This window comes from Papio anubis, chromosome 1, assembly GCF_008728515.1.
Source record: "Papio anubis isolate 15944 chromosome 1, Panubis1.0, whole genome shotgun sequence".
In the NCBI taxonomy this organism is placed as follows: Eukaryota; Metazoa; Chordata; class Mammalia; order Primates; family Cercopithecidae; genus Papio; species Papio anubis.
In genome coordinates, this window is record NC_044976.1 from 59,932,360 (window position 1) to 59,953,795 (window position 21,436).

At 40.6% G+C, this 21,436-nt stretch overlaps 1 long non-coding RNA gene across 1 annotated transcript; it reads right to left on the reverse strand.

The window, feature by feature from the left end:
* Positions 1-3,370: 3,370 nt before the first annotated feature.
* On the reverse strand, positions 3,371-10,766 carry LOC103885638. Its single transcript, XR_002523782.2, has 3 exons — positions 7,992-10,766; positions 6,146-6,386; positions 3,371-5,797 (listed from the first exon to the last, which is right to left on the reverse strand). It is a non-coding gene; the product is annotated as an uncharacterized LOC103885638 (long non-coding RNA).
* Positions 10,767-21,436: the final 10,670 nt, after the last annotated feature.

Consider the following 21,436-nt stretch of genomic DNA (forward strand, 5'->3'; position numbering starts at 1 on the left):
AGTTTTGTTCTTTTTGCTTAGTATATCTTTGGCTATTCTGAGTCTTTTGTGATTCCATATAAATTTTAGGATTATGTTTTCTATTATGCAAAGAATGTCATTGGCATTTTGATAGGGATTGCATTGAATCTGTAAATTGCCTTGGGTAATATGGACATTTTAACAAGATTGAGTCTTCCAATCCATGTACATGGAATATCTTTCCATTTTTTGTGTGTTCTCTTAAATTTCTTGCATAAATTTTTATAGTCTTCATTGTAGAGATCTTTCACTTCTTTGGTTAATTCCTAGGCTTTTAATTTTATTTGCAACTATTGTAAATGGGATTACTTTTTTATTTATTTTTCAGATTGTTCACTGTTGACATATAGAAATGCTACTGATTTTTGTATGTTGATTTTGTATCCTGCAACTTTACTGAATTTGTTTATCAGTTCTAATAGTTTTTTGATGGAGTCTTTAGGTTTTTCCAAATACAAAAGCATATTATCTACAAACAGAGATAATTTGACTTCTTTCTTTCTAATTTGGATTTCTTTTATTTCTTTCTCTTGTTTGATTGTTCTAGCTAGGACATCCAGTACTACGTGAATAACAGTAGTGAAAGTAGTCATCTTTTTCACATTCCAAATCTTAGAGGAAAGGCTTTCAGTTTTTCTCAATTCAGTATTATACTAGGGGTGTGTCTGCTGTAGATGGCTTTTATTGTATTGAGGTATGTTCCTTCTATACCCAGTGTTTTTTGTATTTTTGTTTGTTTTTGAGGCAGGGTCTCACTCTGTCACCCACGCTGGAGTGCTGTGGTGCAATCTTGGCTCACTGTAACTTCCACTTCCCAGGCTCAAGGGATCCTCCCACCTCAGCCTCCTGAGTAGCTGGAACTACAGGCACATGCACATGTCCCCATCACTAGCTAATATATTTTTTTTTTTTGTAGAGACAGGGTTTTGCCATGTTGCCCAGACTGGTGTCAAACTCCTTTAAAAAACCAGTTTTTTAAGGGTTTTGATTTTTATCATGAAGAGATGTTGAATTTTGTCAAGTGCTTTTTCAGCATCAACTGAAGTGATGATATGGCTTTTGTCCTTCATTCGGTTGATGTTATGTATCACATAAATTGATTTGCATATGTTGAATCATCCTTGCATCCTTAGGATAAATGCCACTTGATCATGATGAATGATCTTTTAAATTTGTTGTAGAATTAAGTTTGCTGATATTTTGTTGAGGATTTTTGCATCAGTGTTCATCAGGGTGACATTGGCCTGTACTTTTCTTTCTTTCTGTCCCTTCCTCTTTCTTTTCTTCCTTCCTTCCTTCCTTTCTTTCTTTCTTTCTCTCTCTTTCTTTCTTTCTTTCTTTCTTTCTTTCTTTCTTTTCTTTTTCTTTCTTTCTTTCTTTCTTTCTTTCTTTCTTTCCGTCCGTCTCTCTCTTTCTTTCTGTCTCTTTCTTTCTGTCTCTTTCTTTCTTTCTTTCTTTCTTTCTTTCTTTCATGTGTGTCTTTGTCTGGTTTTTGTATCAAGGTAATACTGGCCTCATAGAATGAGTTCAGAAGTATTCTTTCCTCCTCTAATTTTCAGAATAGGTTGAGTAGGATTGGTATTAGTTCTTTTTTAAATGTTTAATAAAATTCAACAATGAAGCCATTGGGTGCTGAGCTTTTCTTTGCTGAAAGACTTTTTATTATGACCTTAATCTTACACGTTGTCTGTTCAGGTTTTGGATTTCTTCATGGTTCAATCATGATAAATTATATGTGTCTAAGAATTTATTCATTTCTTCCAGGTTTCCCAACTTATTGGCATATATAGCCAGTCTATGTCTTTTTTTTATTTTTTGAAACAAGATCTCGCTCTGTTGCCCAGGCTGCAGTGCAGTGGTGCAATCATGGCTCACTGCAGCCTCAACCTCCCTGGCTCAAGTGATTCTCCCACCTCACCTCCTGTGTAGCTGGGACCACAGGTGCATGCCACCATGGTTGGCTAATTTCTTTTTGGAAAGATCTGGTCTTCCTGTATTGCCTTGGCTGGTCTTAAACTCCTGGACTCAAGAGATTTTCCTACCTCAGCCTCCCAAAGTGCTGGGATTACACATATGAGCCACTGTGCCTGGCTCACTCTTTTGATTGGAGAGTTTAGTTCATCTACATTCAATGTTATTATTGATAAGTAAGGACTTATTTCTGCCATTTTGTTATTTGTTTTCTGGTTTTGTGGTCTTCTCTTCCTTCTTTCCTTCTTTCTTGTTGTCCTTTTAGTGAAGGTGATTTTCTCAGGTGGAAGGTGACTTTTTGTGTATCTGTTGTATGTTTTTTGATTCGAGGTTACTATGAAGCTTGCAAATGATATCTTATAATCAATTATTTTAAACTGATGACAACTTAACACTAATTGTGTAAACAAACTAATAAACAAGCAAAGAGAAAACTAATACAAACTCTACACCCTAAATTTATCCCTCTGCTTTTTAATTTTTACTTGTGTCTTGTTTCTATTTATATCTTCTTATACTCTCTATGTCTGGAAAAGTTGTAGTTATGATTCTTTGAGAGGTTCATCTTTTAGTCTTTCTACTCAATATATGAATAGTTTGCACACCACAATTAGTGTTATAATATTCTATGTATTTCTGTGTACTTACTATTACCAGTGAGTTTTGTACCTTCAGATGATTTCTTATTGCTGATTAGCAACCTTTTCTTTCAGATTGAAGAACTCCCCTTAGCATTTCTTGTAGAACAGGTCTGGTGTTGATAAAATCTCTCAGATTTTTTTTTTTTTTTTTAGTCTGGGAAAGCCTTTATTTCTCCTTCATGTTTTTAGAATATTTTCACTAGATATACTATTGTAGGATAAAATATTTTTCCTTCAGCACTTTAAGTTTATCTTGCTACTCTCTCCTGGCCTGTAAGATTTCCACTGAGAAGTTGCCTGCCAGATGAATTGGAGCTCCTTTGTATGTTATTTGCTTCTTTTGCTGCTTTTGGGATCATTTTTATATTCTTCACCTGTGGGAGTTGATTATTGAATGCCTTGAGGTGGTCTTATTTGAGTTAAATTGGTGCTCTATAACCTTCTTGTACTTGAATGTTGATATGTTTCTCTAGATTTGGGGAGTTCTCTATCATTATCCCTTTGAATAAAGTTTCTACCCTGATCTCCCTCTCTATCTCCTCTTTAAGGCCAATAACTCTTAGATTTGCTCTTTTGAAGCTATTTTCTAGATCTTGTTGGCGTGCTTCATTCTGTTATATTCTTTTTTATTTTGTCTCCTCTGACTGTGTATTTTCAAATAACCTGTCTTCAAGCTCACTAATTCTTTCTTCTGCTTGATCAATTCTGCTGTTAAGAGACTGATACATTCTTCAGTATGTCAATCACATTTTTCAGCTCCAGCATTTCTGCTGATTCTTTTTATTTCAATCTCTTTGTTAAATTTCTCTAATTGGATTCTGAATTCCTTCTCTGTGTCATCTTGGATTTTGTTGAGCTTCCTTAAAACAGCTATTTTGAACTCTCAGTCTAAAAGGTAACATATCTGTGTCTCTCTAGGACTGGTCCGTGTTGCCTTATTTAGTTCATTGGTGACATCATGTTTCCCTGGATGGCCTTGATGCTTGTGGGCGTTCATCAGTGTCTGGGCATTGAAGAGATAGGTATTTATTGTAGTCTTCACAGTCTGGACTTGCTTGTACCCATCCTTCTTGGGAAGGTTTTATAGGTAATTGAAGGGACTTGGATGTTGTTACCTGTCTTTGATCACTGCAGCTGTATCTGCATTGAGGGTACCCCAAGTCTAGTAACACTGTGGCTCTTGCAAACTTGTAGAGGTACCACCTTGGTGGTCTTGGGTAAGACCCAGAAGAATTCTCTGGATTACCAGGCAGAGACTCTTGTTCTCCTCCCTTACTTTCCCCCAAATAAATAGAATCTTTCTCTGTGCTGAGCTGTCTGGAGCTGGGGGAGGGGTGACACAAGCACCCTGATGGCCATCACCCTGGGACTGTGCTGGATCAGACCTGAAGCCAGCACAGCACTGGGTCTTGCCCAAGGCCTACAGCAACCACTGCCTGGCTACCATCTATAATCACTCAAGGCCCAAGGCCTCTACAATCACGCGGTGGCAAATCCAGCCAGGATTGTGTCCTTAAGAATGGTGAGATCCCCCTGGCCCCAGGTGGGTTGAGAGATGCTGTCTGGGAGCCAGGGCCTGGAGTCAGGAATCAGGAATCTACCCTGTGCTCTATTCTGCTGCAGCTGGGCTGGCACCCAAGCCACAAGACAAAGTCCTTCCTGCTCTTCCCTCCCCTTTCCTGAAGCAGAGGAGTCTCTCCCCGTGGCCACCACCACCCCAGGCCCATGGCAAAGTACTTCCTGGCTACTGCCGATGTTCACTCAAGGCCCAAGGACTCTTCAATCAACCTCTGGTGCCAGTCCTGAGCCTCTCCATTCAGGGCAATGGGCTTCCCTCTGGCCCAGGGCAGATATAGAAATGCCATCCAGAAGCCAAGTCCTGGAATTAGAGACCCCAGAAGCCCATTTGTTGCTCTACTCCCACTTTGGCAAAGCTGGTACCCAAGCTGCGAGACAAAGTCTCCTTTACTCTTCCCTCTCCCTTTCTCAAGCAGGGAGGGGATCTCTTTCCATAGCCACCACAGCTGGAGATGTGCTGGGTCACGTCTGAAGCCAACATGTCTCTGAGTTTAACCCAAGGCTTACAGCAAGTACAGCCTGGCTACTGCTGCTAATTATTCAGGGCCCATAGGCTCTTTAGTCATCAGGTGATGAATTCTGCCAGGCCTGGCTCCTTCCCCTCAAAGGCAACAGTTTCCCTTCTGGCCCAGGGTATGCTAGAAACGACTTCCAGGATGTAGAGCCTGGAATGAGGGCCTCAGGACTCTTCCTGGTTTCTGATTCTACTGTGGTTGAACTGATACCCAAGTGGCAAGACAAAGTCTTCTTTACTCTCCCCTCTCCTCTCCTCAAGCAAAGAGAAGGAGTCTCTCCCTGAGCTGCACTGCCTGTGGCTGGGGAAGGGATGGTGCAAGCACTCCTTTGGCCACCCCAGCTAGTGTCTCATTAGGTCATGTACACCCCAAGTCCACTGGCTCTGAGTCCAGCACAGCACCAGGACTTGCCAAGGAATTGCAGTTCTTGTGGCCTAAATTGCCATTCAAGTTTATTTAGAATCCCAGGGTGCTTTAGCCCATGGTTGCAGAATTTGCTGGAACTTAGGTTCTCATCACCAAGATGGACAATTTGCCCCTGGCTAGGGTTGGTCTAAATGCTCCCTCTTTGGGTGCTGGCTGAGTTTTACCTTGTGTTGCTTTCTGCTGTGACAGGGCAGCACTGAGTTCCAATGCAAAGTCCCATAATCAGTGTGCTCTCACTCCCCACTGTGCTCTCACTCCCTCAACATTCTCTCACTCCCCTATTCTCTCTTCATTCCATGAGGCCACTGCTAGGGGATGGAGAAGGATGGTATAGCTGACTCAAGACTGTCTTTCCTACCCTCTTCTGTGCCTCTTTTCTTAATATTATGTTAAAACCAGGGACTGTGGTCACTCACCTGATTTTTGGTTGTTATGAACATGCTTTTTTTCTGTGGATGGATGTTCCATTTGGTGTTTCTGTGGGAGGGACAATCACTGGAGGCTTCTATTCAGCCATCTTGTTCTGCCTTCTCCTCTCTATTTATTTATATTGATTTGTGAACATCTTCAAAACCCTGTATCCTTGAGAATCTTCAGTCCTTCAGTGTCATTTGAATGGTTCAGCCAGATCTCACTGGTTTATTCCTTTAAATGAATAAAATATCATACCTTTTCCACTAGGCTACAGAACCAATAAAGCAAGGAGGGGTAAAACTGGAAAGAATTTGTATGGAAACCTCTGAGGAAAAATGTGGTTTCCTTGGCGGAAGAAAAGTTGACATTTCATTAAATTGTATTAGACAATAAACTTATTGGGTGTTAGACTACCTCTCCCCAAAGTCCTATAAAACACCCAGGAGAGTATAATTTACCTGTCAAGAAGTATTCAAATATTTGTTGATTATTGCAGCCTGAATCTTCCCTTAGCTGATGAAGGTGGGGTGAAGACACTTTAAGAATTAGCTTTAAATCTGTTTTAGTATTATTCCTCACCTGCCATATGGCATATCCACATCACCTTCTTTTTTGCATCTCTCTGGGAGTTCCAAGGTGGGGTTGAATGTCTTGAATATTATTTGAGCTGTTTCTCAATCGTCTTTCCCCTCTCAGTCCTCTGGCTGTTGTTTCTGTTGTCTAAAGTGTGCTGTTGTTCTGCTCAACCATATGGATGCCCTCTGGATTGGACTGAGAGGGCTCAGTAATGTTATTCCTCTCTTCCACACAAGGTCTGAACCTGTTGAGAAATAAGACAAAGGACTAACATGGAAAGAGGTCAAGATAACATCTTCATTACTGACAAAACTAGGTTGAAGGACCTAGCTTTTACCTGTGGGCCTAATGTACCTTCTACTGTTTGAATCAGACCGACTTGGCCACCCAGTCCCATGAAGAACTGAAGCCCTTCTGCAGATTTCCCCGTGGAAGATCCATTTCCTAGGCCATTTGTCATGGAGAGGTAGAATACAGTGTGTGACTCTTGGGGAGCTTACTCTTAGAAGGAATAAGAAAGAAATTGAACTGACTATACCCAGTTTATTCTGCCCAAATTTACAGATCAGTTAAGTTTTTCCAGCTCTCCTGGATGGGAGTGAATAAAGGAGAGAGGGAGGCCAAGAGTGTCACTCTTACTGAGTTCAGCCCACAAAATTTGGAACATCAAGAGTGGTGGAGAAGTATTTACCCTCCAATACCACACAGTGTTTTTCTGAAAGGCCCCAACATGGTATTGCTCATCCATCCTTGGCCTCTAATGCCACTGGGGTTTCCTGACTGTAGATCTCTGATATTTACCTCTCTCTCTGACCAATTCATCTCTCTCCTTCACCTTTTCATAAAGCAGAGGGCCACAGTAAAATTAAAGTAGGAGGATGGCTAGAGTTATAATTCTGGATGGAATATTTTGTTGTTGTTTGGTTTTTGTTTTGTAATCAGTTTATTGAATGGTCTAAACTCAGTAGAGTTCAAACATTTAAAAAAATTATTTCTTCCAATAACTGCTCCTAAAAAAGTTCTGGTGAGCTCACCTTCCCTTCCCTAAATGATATTTTAGGTAAAACTTTATGGTTATTTTCGGGTATAAAAATATTCAGTATAATACAATTGATCCAGTTTAAAACTTCAAACTCATATCCAACTTAATTCTCTTCCTCCTAAGAGAATTAAGGAATTAAGAATTAAGGAGTGTGCTTTTCTCTTTCATTTTTCCTTCTTCCTCTCTTGGTTTTCCTTTTCTTCTCCACTATTTTTGGGCCTCAAAAACAGGTGGGGAAGAGGGAATAAATTTCTTCTACTTAAGTGGGTCTCTTTGGTCCTTCGTTCCTTGGAGGTCAATGGCTATTTATGGCAGAAGTCTAAATGCTGAGCTTCTCATGGACTCAGAGTGAGTTGTTAATGGGATCCTGTAAAATTCTTTTTTTTTTTTCTTTTTTTTTTTTTTTTGAGATGGAGTCTCACTCTGTCACCCAGGCTGGAGTGCAGTGGCATGATCTTGGCTCACTGCAGCCTCCGGCTCCTGGATTCAAGCAATTCTCCTGCCTCAGCCTCCCGAGTAGCTGTAATTACAGGTGCCCACCACCACACCTGGCTGATTTTTGTATATTTAGTAAAGATGGGATTTCACCATGTTGGTCAAGCTGGTCTTGAACTCCTGACCTCAAGTGATCTGCCCACCTTGGCCTCCCAACGTGCTGGGATTACAGACATGAGCCATGGTGCCTGACGAACCTCTAAGATTTTTACACAGCACAGGACCTGCTATGAAAGATGCACTCTGGCATCATTTCTTTTAATACTGCACCCCACACTGAGTTCCCATTCTCAATAAGATTCATACAGTCACCTTAGCCAAACACAGCAGAAATTTACTTAATTCTCACTTAACAGTGTTGAGTTAAGTGAACTCTTCACCCTGAGGTCTGCTGTGCTCCACAGGATCATTCAAGAATCCAGGATTCCTCATTTATATCTGCATTTGAGCCTGTGGAAAGGGGGAAAGAGGAAGTCAGAGTTAGCAGCTTTGTCTTTAAAGCAGTGATTTGTAAGTTTCCATAGGTCACTTCCACTAACATCCTGTTGGCTTGAACTTAGTCACATGATCATACCTAGCTGCAAGAGAAGCTAGGAAAATGTAATCTTTTGTGGGCTGGCTATATAATTCTCTGAAACCCTGGAGGTCTTTTTAATTGCTAAAATGCAAAAATGGAGAATGGATATCCGGGCAGAATCGAGTCGTCTCTGCCTCTGTTATATTTGAGATCATCTTCTCAGTGTACTCCAAACCACTCTGCCTTCAGGCCCTGTTGCTAAGTGTGGACCACAGTGAAAGACTTCCACCCCATTTCCTCTAGGCCACCAGTGACCCTCTCTGTGATGTCTTCCTGCTTCCATTTTACCATCCACCAAACATGTCTGTAGATACCTGAACCCCAACTGGAAACAAGTTTCCATGTTCTTTCTTATTGTCACACATGCCATTCAAATCACTGTGGTAAGTGATGCATGTGTAACCTTAGGATGCCTGGGGAATACATCATAAGGACACCACACCTAATCCACGTAGAGAGGGAAGAGTTGGGAAAGGCTGCCTGTATGACAGTGATGCCTGATAAGAGTTCTGAAAGAGTAGGGGTAGTTCATGGACAGGTGTCATAAGCAACAAGAACTAGAAGAGAAGAGAGACACGATGCATTTGCAGGACAGCAAATACTGCTTGAGAGTCAAGTGTGGGTAGAAGTGTGGGATATTTTTAGAATATAAGGCTTCAGGGGTAAACAAGAAGCAAATGATGTAGGCCTTTGTATACTTTGACTTTATCTTGAGGCCAAACGGGATTTAATGGGGAACTTTAAGCAAGGAAGTGTGACCCAAACCAATCTGCATTTGCAAAAGAAAATTCTGACAGCTGGTGAAGGGTGCACTGAAGCAAACAAGACCAGGCCCTCCTAGGACAGTTGGGAGGCAATTGGAGAAACCTAAGGGAAAAACAATTAAGGTCCAGAAGTAAAATAATGATAGAACTGCCAACAAAGCTCACACATTCTTTCCATGATAATAACAATTTTATTCTCTGTTTGTACACTGTCTCATTCCAAAAAGGATAGGGGTTGAATTTCACAAATTCAGCAAATATTGTAGTGAATATCAATCTCAGCCCAAAAATTCAGATGTGCGAGAAATATTATTTCTTTCATTTTCTGTAAATCAAACTTAATTTCTAATCTGAGCCCACTCCTGCTGGGTAGGTGGGAAATTCAGCCTCAGCCATTTTGGGGGTTCCCTCCTTCACATTAGTACAAAAGCTCCAGAGTCCTACATAACTCTAAGGCATTGAGGTGGTCTCCTTGATTCTTAGTGCCCTGGTAATGAGGAGATAGTCACTGTACCAGTTCCCATAGCTCCAGTGGCTCTGCTGATACCAAGTCATGCCTGCTGCTCAGAGTCCTAGGCCAGCATATGGAATGGCCATGTTTCTTACCTGGGGTCTTTCTACTTTTCTAGAGTTCTGCCTCCCTTTGCTCTCTGTAAGCCTGCAGATCCAAAGAGACTCTGGGAATCTCTTGTCAATGTGTGAGAATTTCCCCCTTCCACGTTTCCCTTAGAACCCTTTTTTGTCCACCGAGGACACTTAGCTCAATCTCCTTAAAGGCTTTAAACATTTCTAAATAAATTCAGAAGGAGAAGTCGACCATAATTTTACCAGCTCTGAAGCAAGAAAGCACAGAATCTGCAAGCTGCATTCATAGAAAAAGGTGAAGAAAATTCAAAAATTAACATGTCAAAAATGGTCCTGTTTCAATACCATGATTCTTTTCAAATATAAAGAATTTATGGTGAAAGAAAAATAAAATTAAAAATGAATGAGAAAATTAATGCTTTGAAAATGCTTTTCAAGATGAGGTACATGACTTCAGCTCTGAGCTTTCTAGTGACCAAATCAATAACCCAACAACTGTTCATGGGTTACAAGCCACCCAATCCATGGTATTCTGTTATACAGCCTGAACTCATGAAGGCAACAACTGACAAAAATGAATCTGCTAAAGAAAGCACACCAGTTTTTCAGGACCAAGGTGGTTTTACCTGACCCTGGGATCAGTGGAAGATTTTTCCACTGGACCCTTCTAAAGAGAACACTTTATAATGCAGGCACCCCCACGTTCAACATCATCCTTACAATAATGACTTCTGTCACATTGTTTTTTATAACAATATAGGCACCAGAGGTTAAAAAACAACAACAACAAACAATTCAAAAAGTGGGCACTGGCCTAGTCAAGGATACAGATAAACAGATAATTGCCTCGTGCTATTAAAGTATCATCATGGAGGTGTTGTAAAAAGTGCAAAAGGAGCCCAGAGGAGGCAGAGCAATGATACTGGAAGCAGGTGTCCAAGGAAGCATTCATGTTGCTAGAAGAAGAAAGGATGGAGGGAGCCCAGCACCCAAAGATCATGGTGGCTAGAATAAGGATGGTCATAATGAGCAGAAAAACACAATACCATATTCAAAAGAAACTTATACAAAATACTAAAAGAAAATCTGTGACTATTATTAGTTGTTGCTGTTGTTATTGTCTTTGGGCTGCCATAACAGCATACCATAGATTGGGTGGCTTACTGGCCAGGTGCATTGGCTCACACCTGTAATCCCAACACTCTGGGAAGCAGAGTCGGCAGATCACCCAAGGTCAGGAGTTCAAGAACAGCCTGGCCAACATGGTGAAATCCCATCTCTACAAAAATACAAAAATTAGACAGGCATGGTGGTGGGTGCCTGTAATCTCAGCTACTCGGAAGGCTGTGGTGGGAGAATCACTGGAACCCAGAAGACAGAGGTTGCAATGAGCCGAGATAGCACCATTGCACTCCAGTCTGAGTGGCAGAGCAAGACTCTGTCTCAAAAAGAAAACAAAACTTGGGTGGCTTATAAACAATAAAACAATAAAAATTTATATCTCCCAGTTTTGAGGTGGGGAAGTTCGAGATTAATGTGCCAACAGATTCTCTATCAGATGAGGGACCACTGCCTGGTTTATAGACATCATCTTCTCATTGTAACCTCACATAGTGGAAGGGACAAGGGAACTCTGGTGCCTCTTTTATAAGGATGCTAATCCTATTCATGAGGGCTCCATCCTCATGACCTAATCCCCTCCCTAAAGCTCTACCAACAAATACTATCACAACGGGGATTAAGTTTCAAGATGTAAATTTTGGAGGGGGCCACAAACATTCAGTCTATAAAAGTTATTATTTCTAGGAGATCATATTCCAGAATTCATGATCCTAAAATCATACTCTGATTTTTATATTTTGCCTTTAGATTTTCTACATTTTCAATTTTTTATGAGGAAAATGTTATGAATATTTAGCAACTAGTTTTGATTATAACAGAAGATCCACATAAAAGTAGCTTCTAGTTCTTGTTACGCATGAAATATTCCAGAATGAAATAATAGAAGGTCTGGGATTTGCTTCAAAATCATGTGGGGCAGAGGAAAAGTGAACAGGGGCGCAAATGAGCCAAGACTGGCCAAGAGTTGCTAATTGTTTCAACTGATTGATTGATGGGTACACAGGGATTTGTTGCACTATTCTCTAGTATACTAGAGTTTAAATTTCGTAATAAAAAGCTGAGGAAACAAATAGATAAGGAGGGTGATCCCAGCCACTAAACTCTCTCTGCTTCAGTTTGCTCAATTGTAAAATGAGGATGATAATAATGCTCACCTCATGAGATAGTTGTGAGGATTACATACGTTAACATATTTAAGATGCCATGACAGTGCCTGACACTTAATTAACATTATAGTTGTTATTATGATTGCCTAAGCCAGGGGCACGATGACCTTTTCAAGCTCCCAGATCCTTCCATCTTTCTGCCCTGCCATCTCAAAGTGTGCCATCAGCCGTCAGTGGTTATGTGATATTGAAGCTGCTCCAGGTATTACCATAACCCTGTCCAGAGGCAGAAAAGAGGTCAGTCTTGCCTTTTGTGTATGTGTTCCCGTTTAGGACTCAGGACATTTTCCAAGAAGCCCCCTAGCAGGTTTCCCTTTGCTTCTCATTGGCCAGGATTATGTCACATAACCATGCCTAAACCAGTCACTAACAAAAGGGATACATCTACCAAGCTGGCTATTCACTAATCAAAACCTGCATCCTAGGCTTTGTGGAGGTCCCTGAAGCATGACATACAAATGACTGGAGGAAGAAAAATCATGGGCAGTCAAACAATAGTGACATCTCCTGGCATATTTGACAGCAGTGAATAGGTTCCGTATGGCCGGTGTGTAAGATAATATAGGGAACAGGAAGAGAGATGATAGCAGGACAGATGAATGGAGATCAGTGAAACACTAGGCAGAAGACACTACATTTTTTCCTGTAGGCAGTGAGGAACCATGAAGATTGAGGCACAGGAGCTAAGGAGAACCTGATAAGGATATCAGAAAAATATCACTCATTTCATTTCAACCAAGAATTTTCCTGAAGATGATGTGTAATCTTATGCAAACTATATGTACATAATATGCAAATGTACTTATTGCTCCCTCAAATGTTTTGCATGCCTGGATGTGGTGTTTGAAAAACAAAAATCTTGGTACAAACAATTGGCTCAGCAATAATATCTCCAAGTTGGTTAGTCAACTAGCCTTGGATTAGATATTGATGTCGTAACTTCGTTTCCTACTGGCTAAGAACTTGTTTTAGGTTTTGTACTAATTTCCTTTATGATTTGTCTTCAAGGAGCAGGTGAATATCCACAGCCCTCATAACGAAGTGTCTACCCTCAGTGCTGAGTGTCATTATCCTTATGTGAAAATGAATTCCACGTGAGTCTTTTGAAGAAGCCAGAGGGTTTAAGATATTATTTAATTACACATGAGAAATGCATTATTAGATTCATTAAAGAAGACCATGATGCAAAGAGGCCAACCTCAACCTGTTGAAAACTTCTCAAATTAAGATGCTGAGAGTTTTATTATTGGCATAAACTTTGCTTACGGGGTGGGGGGATGCTGTACATGTAATGAAATGGAACTGGGTCAGGAAGAAGAAATTAGGGAGTATGTTTATCACACATGAGACTTTCTAGCACTTCTGAACAAGAAATCCTGATTTCAGCCAGATCTTAGCTGAAAAGAGAGCATTATGACTTTTGTTTCCATGAAAGTCAAGCAGGTCCTGCTCCTCCATTGGGGGAAGTAATATAAAATAAGTTCCCATGTACTTGATACATTTGTGGGTGAGGATGTTCTCCTTGATGTGTAGACCCTTGCAGAAGTTATTATAGATATAAACTCAAACTTATTGAATGGATAAATAATACCAACCCTGATTTCAGCCAAATCCTAAGACTTATCAACTGAAAATCATTGTATATTTTACATGAATCATAAATTATATTCTTATTATTATTCATTCACTTATTCAACAAATTTTTATCTATACTTTTTTATAGTAGTTACTGTTCTAAGCACTGGGAACACAGCATTGAATAAAACAGGCAAAAGTCTTTGTTCCCTTGGAGTTTATATTTTAATGGGAGAAGATATAAAATAAATAAGATACATAAGTAATATATATAGTACAGGTACTTTGTGATAGATGCTAAAGAGATGAAGTAGGTAAAGGGAATAAGGGGATTGGAAAGTGGTCAAGAAGGCTTGCGATATTTGATAGCATGGTTGGGGAAGGCCTCCATTACATGGTGACCATGGTAACCGTTAATATTATAGTATTCTTCATCAATATTTCTGGTTCTTCTAAGCACATGAAAAGATTGTATTTCCTTGCTACCTTGGAATTAGAGATGCCGAGTGACTTTCTTTGGCTGATGAAATGTGAGTAGAAGTGATGTATGCTGCTTTGTCATGGAATATTTAAGAGGTGGTATATGATTCATCATGCTCTTTCTGTCTACCACAGCTATGTTCCAATAGTGGCTGTTCTGTCTGCTTGGAACCTGGAATGAGAACAACATGGAGCAGAACCAAAATGGACGTGTATTCTGACTTGTTCTAAACTACTCAGTTTGAGGTTATTACTGCAGCATAACCTAGCCTAACCTGTCTAAATGAACTATAGTGACGATTGAAGACCTGAAGGAAGCGGGGCAGTAAAAAGTGTGGATATCTAGGAAGGAGCATTCCCAGTAGTGCAAAGGCCTCAGCATGGGAGTCTGTTTGGCATTTTAGAGTCCAATGAATGAAAAAAAAACATGGAAAAAGATGAGGTGATGAACTTCCAGGTCACGTAGTACCATTCTAAGTACTTTTCTTCTCAGGGATGTGAAGTCATTCATAGAGGAGTTAACATGATCTGACTTAAATTTTTAAAAATACTCAAGGTGGTTTTTGGTTTGAGCATAAACTGAGATGGGGGCAAGACAGAAGCAGAGAGAACAGTAAGGAGACTATTTCTAGAAATCCAAAGTAGAGAGGAGAGTTGCTTGAATCAGGCTAGTTGCAGTGGAGGTATTAGAAATGATTGGCTTCTGGATATATTTTTTATATAAAGTGAAGGGGATTTGCTGATGTATCAGATATGAGTTATGTCTTAGTACATTCCTGCTGCTATAACAAAATACCCAAGACTGGGTAATTTATAAATAATAGAAATTTATTTTTCACAGTTCTGGAGGCTGGAAAGTCCAAGATCAAGGCACCAACAGGTTCAATGTCTGACAAGGGCTGTTCTGAGCTTCCAAGATGATACCTTTTGCTGCATCCTTCAGATGAGACAAATACTGTGTTCTCAGTACAGAAGGGATGGAAGGGCAAAAGGTTCTAGCTAGTTCCCTCCAGCCCTTTTATAAGGCACTAATACCATCCATGAGATTAAAGCCTCCTAAAGATCCCACCTCTTAATACTGTTGCATTGGGGATTAAGTTTCAACGTGAATTTTGGAGGGACACAAACTTAACCCATAGCATGTTGGAAGAAGAAGACTAAAGTCAAGGTTGGTGCCAATATTCTTATCTTACATAAATGGAAGGATACAGCTGCTACTCACTGAAATGGAGAAGATTGAAGGAGGAGCACATTTGTTAGGGCAAGCTCAGGCCTTAGTTTTAGACAGTGTTAAGTTTAGAGTGACCACTAGACTTCTATGCAGAGATGTTGAATAGACAAGGAGACATAAATTTTGCAGTCATTGATGTAGAGGCAATATTTGAAATTATTAGACTCAATGATAGCACCAAAGGGAAAAGTGTAGACAGAAAGGTGTAGAGGCCTGAGGACTGAGTTTCTTAACTGAATCTTAAGAATTAGGGAGAAGAGGAGAAATAGCAAAGTAGGCTGAGAAGGAACTGCCAATGGAGTAGCAGAAAGACAACAACAACAACAGAAAAAAAAAAGAAGAGTGGGCCAGGCATGGTGGCTCAAGCCTGTAGTCCCAGCACTTTGGGAGGCTGAGACGGGCGGATCATGAGGTCAGGAGATCGAGACCATACTGGCTAACACGGTGAAACCTCGTCTCTGCTAAAAAATACAAAAAACTAGCCGGGCGATGTGGCGGGAGCCTATAGTCCCAGCTACTCCGGAGGCTGAGGCAGGAGAATGGCATATACCCGGGAGGCAGAGCTTGCAGTGAGCTGAGACCCGGCCACTGCACTCCAGCCTGGATGACAGAGCGAGACTCCGTCTCAAAAAAAAAAAAAAAAAAGAAGAGTGGTGGAAGGAAGAGTTTCAAAGTGTTAAATTCTGCATATAGGTGAAGTAAGATGAAGTCTGGGAATGGACAAAGAGATTTCAAAAATGGAAGTCTTCTGTGACCTTGACAAATGGTATGCTGACAGCCTGGGTGGAATATGCTCAAGAGATGAGAGAAAAGAAATGGAGACAACTCATTCAATGAGTTTTGTCATAAAAGCAAGTTTAAAATGAAGGTTTAGTCGGCAGGAAATAAAGTCAAAGAAGGATTTTAAAAGAGAATTAATAGTGATTTTGTTGGCTAATGGGAAAGATCTATTAGGAAAAATTTGATGATGAGAGAGAAGAGATTGTTGGAGCAGTGTCTTCAAATAGACAAGAGGGAGTGAGATCTAGCACAGAAATAGAAGAGTTTGTCTTTGCCAGGGGTTCATCCTGGAGAAATGAGAATAGATGCAGGGAGGTGGTTGCGTATGGAGGGGGAGTATGTGGAAGCTATTCTCTGAATACTTCTATTTTCTCAGAGACGTTGGAAGAAAGTTCATCAGTTCAAAGTAGGAATGGCAATTTAAGGAGAAATGAGACAGTATAAAATAGCTTTTGAGAACGGTGGGAAAGTAAACAGATTACAAAAGTGTACTAATTGCCAGTCAGCATTAAAGTAAGTAAACCAGCCAGGTGCAGTGGCTCAGGCCTGTAATCTCAGCACTTTGGGAGGCCAAGGCAGGCAGATCACATGAGGTCAGGAGTTTGAGACCAGCCTAGCCAACATGGTGAAACCCTGTCTCTACTGAAAATAAAAAAATTAGCCAGGCGTGGTGGCCCATGCCTGTAATCCCAACTACTTGGGAGGCTGAGGCATGAGAATTGCTTGAACGCAGAAGGCAGAGGTTGTAGTAAGCCAAGATCATGCCACTGCACTCCAGCTTGGGCAACAGAGTGAGACTCTGTCTTAAAAATATATATATATAATAATAGTAATAAAGTGAACCAGAATTTAATGGAAGACCAATGAGTATGGTAATGTGAGTCATATTTAGTTGTGTGGGTGCAAGCTAGAAGTAGGTAGAGAGATGGGATTACACAGGTAGGGGTTTTGCCACAGTAGTATGATGAAGAAAGAAAGGGGCAATACAACTGAGGGTTTAGGCAAGGGTGCAATAATATCATACTTAACTATGGAATTCAAGCTGACCAAGGGGTAAGTAAGGAAATGAATAGGGCACATTACTGACAAAATGTGCTCAGATCAATGAATTGTGAAAACAGTAGGAGTGGCTATAGCTGATTAAGTGCCTACAAGATACTATCACTGAAGTAGGTGCCTTACATTAACTCATGCTAGTTCTCACAACAATCTTGCAAGGCTGGATTATAATTCCAAATTTGTATATTGCTAATAGACTGACTTAATATGTTATGATCACAAAGAAAGTCATGGCATTCAATCAGTTATCATTTCAATATCCAGTATTCAGTGAACATATTTGTGTCAGCCTGTTTTACATTGCTATAAAAAAACCTGAGACTGAGTGATTTATAAGAAAAAGAGGTTTATTTTGGCTCATCATTCTGCAGATTGTACAAAAAAATGTGACACTGGCATGTGCTTCCGGTAAGAACTCAGGAAGCTTTTGGTCATGGTGGAAGGAAAGCGGAACCAGCATGTCACATGCAAGCAAGGGAATAAGAGAGAGAGGAGGGAGGTCCCAGACTCTTTGAACAATCAGATCTCATATAAACTTATTACCATGGAGAGGGCACCAAGCCATTCATGACAGATTGGCCCCATGAACCAAACACTTCCCACCAGGCCCTTACCACAAACATTGTGGATCACATTTCCATATGAGATTTGGAGAGGACAAATATTCAAACTATGTCATTCCATTCCTGGCCCAAGTCTCATGTCTCTCTCATGTTGCAAAATACAATCATTCATTCCCAATCATCCCCAAAAGTCTTAACTAGCTCCAAGCATCAACTCAAAATTCCAAAGTCCAAAGTCTAATCTGAGAAAGTTCCTTCCAGCTGTGAGCCTATAAAATAAAAAACAAGTTATTTCCTTCCTAGATACAATGGTGGTACAGGCCTTAGGTACACATCCCCATTCCAAAAGGGAGAAATTGGCCAAAATAAGGGGGTAACAGGCCTCAACAGAGACCCAGAAGAGCAGACATTAAGCCTTAAAGCTCCAAAATAATCTTCCTTGATTCCATGTCCCACATCCTGGGCACACCAGTGCAAGGGTTGGGCTCCCAACGCCTTGGGCAGCCTCCTCCCTGTGGCTTTGTGGGATGCAGCCCATGTGGCTGCTCTCACAGGTTAGAGTCAAATGCCTGCAGCTTTTCCAGGTTGAAAGTGCATGCTGTTGGTGGCTCTACCATTCTGGGATCTAGAGGGTGGTGATCCCATTCCCACAGCTCCACTAGGCAGTGCTCCAGTGAGGACTCTGTGAGGGCTCCAACCTCACATTTCCCCTTAGCACTGCCCTAGTAGAGTCTCTCTACAGGGGCTCCACTTTTGTGGCTGGTTTCTGCTTGAGCACTCAGGCTTTCCAATACATCCTCTGAAATCTAAGTGGAAGTTGCCAAGCTTCTTTCACGCTTGCGTTCTGCATGCCTGCAGGCTTAACAACACAAGGAAGCCATCAAGGGTTATGGCCTGTGTCCTAGGAAGCAGCAGCCCAAGCAGTATGTGGGGCCCTTTGAGCCAAGGCTAGAACCAGAGCTGCTGGGATTTGGAGAGCAGCATCCTGAGGTGGGACAGGACAGTGGCACACTGGGCTTGGCCCCTAAAACCATTGTTTCCTCTTAGGTCTCTGGGCCTGTGATTATAGGCATGGCTTGGAATGTTTCTGAAATGCCTTTGAGGCCTTTTCCCCATTGTCTTCCTGTCTTCTTCTGAGCTCTTCAAACTCCTCCAACCTCTGTCTGTTACCCAGTTCCAAAACTGTTTCCACATTTTCAAATATCTTTATAGTAACACCCCACCCCTGGTACCAATCTTCTGTGTTAGTCCATTTTGCACTGCTATAAAGAAATGTGTGAGACTGGGTAATATGTAAAGAAAAAAGATATATTTTGGTTCATGGTTTCGTAGACTGTATGAGAAGCATGGTGCCAGCATCTGCTTCTGGTAAGGCCTCAGGAAGCTTTTAGTCATGGCAGAAGGTAAGGGAAACCAGTATGTCACATGACAAGAGAGGGCGCAAGAGAGAGGTGAGGGAGGTCCTAGACTCTTTTTAACAACCAGAACTCATAACTATGTAAAGGGCACCAAGCCATTCATGAGGGATATGCCCCTATGACCCAAACACCTCCCACCTGGCCCCAGCTTCAACACTGTGGATCACATTTTAATATAAGATTTGGAGGGGACAAGTATCCAAACTATATCAATATTCAATATCCATAACAAGTGTCATGTGGCTCTAGAAAATCAGAAGAAGCTGGAGGTATACTTACAGATCTTAAGCACCAAGGAAATGCAAAGTCCAATCCATACTAACCAGGACAGGAGTTACAGGCTTCTTAGAATATATACATTGAGATTAATATAAATTGACTCCAGGGACAAGGGCTACCCAAACAGCCCTCTCTTGAAATTGATTTGCAGCCATAAATAAAGCTCACCACATCCAACCAAGCAGAGTGAAAAACAAGGATCCGGCCAGTATCCTGACTGAAACATACAAGTAAACTCAAAAAGCAAGCCCATGTATTACATGGGAAGATACAACAGGTTTCTAAGTTGAGGCACAAGAGGAGTGTTACGCCGTGTATCTGTAGCTCCAGGTCTCTTAGTTGAAAGGAACCTCCGTGACTTTCAATGATTATTTGTATAGATGAATTGTTTAATATTAATATTTCACACACTAAGGAATTTATGCAAGTTTTATATATCTCTAACATTTGCATGAATTTGGCCAATAGGGTGGCGGTCTTATAACTCCAACTTAAATTATGTACTGAAAATCCTTATTATATTTGTGGTTGTAATTTGAAGTTTTACTAAATTTACATACTATATTAGAACATTTAAGAGAACTGCAGTTTTCTATATTTACAAGTTTAATTTATTAGACATAATATTTTAATACTAAGATAAGTTTTAAGTTAGACAACTAAAACTCTTAAGAAGGAAATCAAATATATTAAATGTATAAGTGCACTTTAAAATATTTGAAGATATTTAATTAACCAAGCTTGTAAATGAGACCAAACCTCACTCATAGGCTGCCTTAAAAATGATTGTTAAAATTTGCTAAACTGATAAAGGGATCAATAAGATTTAAGCTACATTTAAAAGCTTAAGGACACACAGCCAGGCATGGTGGCTCACACCTGTAATCCTAGCATTTTGGGAGGCCGAGGCAGGAGGATTGCTTGAGTCCAAGAGTTTGAGACCAGCCTGGGTAATAAAGTGAGACCCCATCTCCATAATGTTTTTTAAAAAATTAGCCAGGCATGGTGGCGCATGCCTGTGGTCCCAGCTACTCAGGAGCCTGGGGGCAGGATATTATCACTTGAGACCAGGAAGTTAAAGCTGCAGTGAGCTGTGTTTACGCCACTGCACTTTAGCCTGGGCAACAGAGAGAGACCCTGTCTCAATAAAACAAAACAAAACAAAACAAAACAAAACAAAACACAGAAAAGAACAAAGCTTAAGGACAAACCCAAGTTTTAAATTTGTTACTTTAAAGAAAGGAAATTCATTTTAAAAAGCAAAGTAAGACACGGATTAATCTTTCTGTGTACTAAAATTACTTTCAGAATACCAAAAAAACTCTCAACATATATGAAGAAACTGAAGCAGACAGTTACTAAGTGGTAGAGCTGGAATTTGATTCCAAGTCTGCCAACTGTGAAAACCCATGCTTTCCTCATCATTCTTCATTGCCTTCCCCTGACAAATAATTAAACAACAGTAACATACAATTAGCATACAACTTGAAAAGAAGAGTTTGCTCTCTCTCCTGTGTCCTGCTATGCCTTAGGGTTATAATTATATTATTACCCTACAGTACAGACTGTGCTGGAGTAGGTGTTTAAGGATTGGGCTGAATTAGTATCACTTTAATTATTACATACCCTGGAAATGGCTTTTCCTACTAAATCCCTAACGTTGGCATGTGTGTATATACTTTGCCAGTTTCTCACAAAAGTAGAGTATAAATAGAAGAAATCCAATAACCTATGGCTGATTATTTAAACTATAAGTATGTGTGTTTTATAGATAAACTGGAGATTGCTGTCCTCAAGGTTTTTCCTTAGATTGGTTCTGTGTGTCCCCAGGGAAGAGAGATTGCATGGAGAGGTGTCCCTCTTTATGCATTCTAATGAAAACCAAAATCCAAATCCCCAAACAGATAAGATCTGATTATTCTCATTAGCAGCCAGCACTACTGAAGCTCCAATCAGGGCACACAGCCCACTAAGCAGCTGCACTCTTAAGATCCACCTAATGCTTGCAGAGCTGTTTTAGCTTCTCTATCTACAGCTTCTTCGGTGGTGCCTGTCTCTCATTGTTTTTGCATTTTCTGTTAACAAGGAGGAAAGTCGGTAATGGCTGCGGGGGACACAGTTGGTGGTCTTCTCAGTTACCATTAAAGCCCTTCCTCCT